Below are 3,888 nucleotides of genomic sequence, written 5' to 3' on the forward strand. Positions count from 1 at the left end.
GTAAACAGATAGAGACGGACAATTGAATCAAGCGCGGTAGTAAGTAAAGTGCGTGAATCGTTTGTTGTGAATTATAGCGTGTGTTAAGTTATAGTGACTATGGAAATTAAGTGTATTGCAAAGTTGTATTGAGAAGGAATAAACTAGTTTTATTTAAGAAAGGACTTGTATCGCTGAAGTTTCTAAGAAAGAATTTCTACGGAAAATTAACAAACGAACAGAGACGTAACAATAGGTTACAAGTCTAAAGAGGTTATAATTATATTGTATAGATCGCTGGTTAAGCACATTTGGAATATTGTGTTTAGTCTTGGGCTTATTACCTTAGAAAATACATTGAATTATCAGAAATGGTTCAGAGAACTGTTATTAGAATGGTGCTTGGGATAGAGAGGTTGTCATACAAGGAGAGGTTGAAATCTCTCAAACTGTTTCCTCTTGAAAAAAGAAGAGTTAGGGGATCTGATTGAGATGTTCAAGGTTGTAAAGTAAATTGATAAGTGTTGATGCATCATCGTTTTTCATACTTAACAGGACTAGGGGACACAAATGTAAATTTTGGCAGGGTAGGAGTCATCTTCAGCTAAGATTTATTTTTCTAACAGAGTGGCTGGCCTTTGGAATGGGTTGCCTTCGGATGTTATGTAGGCAGTAAATTTAAGTGAGTTTAAGAGAAAGCTTGATAAGTATGTGAATGATAAGAGCTGGCTTTAAGATTTATTTCTAATTTATTAATTAATAATTTTAGTTTAGTTTAGAAGATGGAACAGCCGAGATGGACTAATAGGTCCCATGTTGTCTCAAAACGTTATGTTATTATATATCTAGTCCTAGGGATTTTCAAGAATTAGAAGAGTATACAATAACACTTTTCCAAACACACTATGTTGGCTATATCTATTACTGACGACGTTCAATCAAAAGCCCACTAGACCGAGTGGGATATAATAAACAGAAAAGCTGTCGGAACACTATTTCATGAGCCAGCTTGAAAAAGACTTTTATACCATGCAACTGTTGTTGTAAAAACAAAACAAAAAACGGCTTATATAAATAGTGTTCCAACAACTACTATGTTTATTGTGTTCTTCCCGGCTTCATAAGTTCTTGATTGAGCGTCAGCAATAGATATAAAAAACATAATGTGGTTGAAAATCTATTTATATGAGCCGCTTTTCACAACAACAATTAATATGGTCTGAAAGTATTGTTGTGTCAGCGAGATCACGTGACTAGTATCACGCCACCCGTTTTCTAGAACTATCTTGTTCCTTCGGGAGTGCTCTAGCATTTGCTAGATTGGGGGTGGAGTGGTATATATAAGATGGTCACGGCGTGACGTGACAATATGTGTAGGTAGTGAGTAATTGAACTGCAGTCAGAAAGTATTGTTGAAGTTCGTTGTTATAGCGTTTGTTATAGAGCGACTGTTGAAAATAAGTGTATCGGTGAAGTTATATTCGGAAAGAATAAACCAGTTTTATTAAGAAAGGACTTGTGTCGCTAAAGTTTCGGAGACGTAACAGTATTTTTCAAGCTGGCTTATATGAACAGTGTTCAGAGTACTACTGTATTTGTTGTGTCTCAGCCTGCCTGACGAGTTCTGGATGTGGCGACATAGTGCAATTAGAATACAATTTTGTACACTTTTTTAATTCTTGAAAATCTCTAAAGCACTAATATAGAATGCAGTTTTGAAAAATATAATAAGCCATATACTCATGTCTAATGATAAGTAAATTCATTATAATCATGCTTAACCAGATTGAAAAAGGCGTTCACACCATAACAATGATATATATTTCCTGCTTGGCATGATAAACAAATAAATGTCAAAAGTATAAACTAATATGAATAACTAATACAAATAAAATTATGAAGTAAAATAAAAAGAGAAACAGTTATGTTTCGAAATTAAGCAAAATATGCCGTAAAATATCTTCCATCTTATGAATTATATAGTTTTTATAAGTTATATACAACAAAGATCAATACAGGGTGGTCCAAAATTAATTTTCCTACTTTAAAATTAGTACTTAAATATCTAAAGAAATAGAACCATGAAGTTTTAACTATCTGGTAGCCCAACTCAAATGGTTTTTGTCATGTTTTTTTTTTCACTCCGTAAATGGCAACTGTGCAATAAAAAGCTCAATGCTTAGTTAGTTTGTCTTGCAGGGTGGGCCAATCCTCCGCATTCGCCAGACATTACTCCACTAGACTTCTTTACTTGGGGTGTGTTAAGGGCATTGTGTATCACACACCTCAATAGCAAACATCACGGACCTAAAGCACAGGACAAGAATACCATCCTTACTATAACTGTGGGCATGGACTGAAATAAAATATTAGTTAGACGTGCTTAGAGTCACTAAGGATTCACACGTAGAAATTTACTGACATGTCAATAAAAACAGTTTGAGATGGGCTACAACATGTTGAAAACTGCATGGTTGTATTTTTTTAGTTATTCAATTTTAAAATAGGAAAGATAATTTTGAACCACCCTGTACAGTCTCATCTTCACATATTCATCAGTTTAATGAGACGTTTATACGTTTAAATTTTAAATTTATAGCAAATCTATTTTTGCTGAATATGGTAGCGAGTAAATCAGTAATGTGAATAATCTGTTATAAATTATATTTTTAATATCTTAATTTTTAATGTTCATTAGAGGGAGCAGCAAGCTGTAATGATTACGTTAAGCTCGAAATAAGACAGGCCTAGAACATTTCGAAAATCCTAAGAGATTTGATGTGAAAGTTTCAAGCAAATTAGAAGGTAGCTTATGTACACCTAGTTCAGTGAAGCAATATATATATACAGTTAAGAAAATAGAGAGTTGTTTCAAGATAGTAGAGTTCTAGCTAATAGAGTGAATTAGTCAGTGTGTCTTTGTGGTACAAGTAAGTTATATTTTACATTAGTGTAGTGCAGTTAGCATCATTTGTAAACGTGGCCTATAAGTTACTACATTGCTCAAATTTGTAGAAAATGTTAAGGACGAAATAAACTAATTTGTTATAGTTTAAATGGATTAGAGTCATTAGACTACTAATTTATTTTCAAAAGATAATTCAAAATGTACTTGCCAATGAAATAACAACTTTACAAAAAAGCTAATAATTTAGCTCACAATTTTAAATACAGTTAAATCACATTATACAAAACAAGAAAGGAGGAGGAAAAAAGGACAAACATACATATTTATATACATAATTACATGTTTAAAGATTCATCTGGCAAATCAATTCCCTTGTTTTAATAATTTATAGTTCATATCTTTCCTTTCCATTAATCTAATTTATCTATCCACAAAGAATGTTCTCCTGTTTTGGAACAAGTGGAATGTAAAGCACACTGACTTTTTTCTTACATTCTCTAGTTTAGTAATGTGAACATTTCTTGTTCCCCAATAACTTTCAAACTATTTTACACATGCATATTTCAAGCCATATGTGGAGCTTATAATAGTGAAGACTTGTGGCTGGATTTGGGTGCCTTTTTTTCTCCTAGTAGTGGTGGTTTGGGTTGACATGTCTTGTGATTCAGGAGTGGGTGAGGTTTAAGTGGCTTGGTCTATTGTAATAGGATGGGTGGTAGAGTACTGGTTGGTGGTGGGTTTCTTTTGGGTGTTGAGAAACGTGGGCTTGGGGGTGGGTGAGGCTTACAGTAAGGTTTTTCTGCCTTAAAGTGATGATGATCAAGGAAGCAGCCGTGGGTGAGGATGAGATCTGCTGTAGTTTTGGAAGTTGTGACAACTTTCATGAACGTGGATGGTGAACCTGTGTTATTTGACTGGAAATGGTGGACTGCGTGAATCATAGAGTTGGTTGTGGCGTGATGTATTTCCTCTGGAGTGAAGGATAAATGAACGTTCCTGAG

This window comes from Limulus polyphemus, unplaced genomic scaffold, assembly GCF_000517525.1.
Source record: "Limulus polyphemus unplaced genomic scaffold, Limulus_polyphemus-2.1.2 Scaffold230, whole genome shotgun sequence".
Taxonomy (NCBI): domain Eukaryota; kingdom Metazoa; phylum Arthropoda; class Merostomata; order Xiphosura; family Limulidae; genus Limulus; species Limulus polyphemus.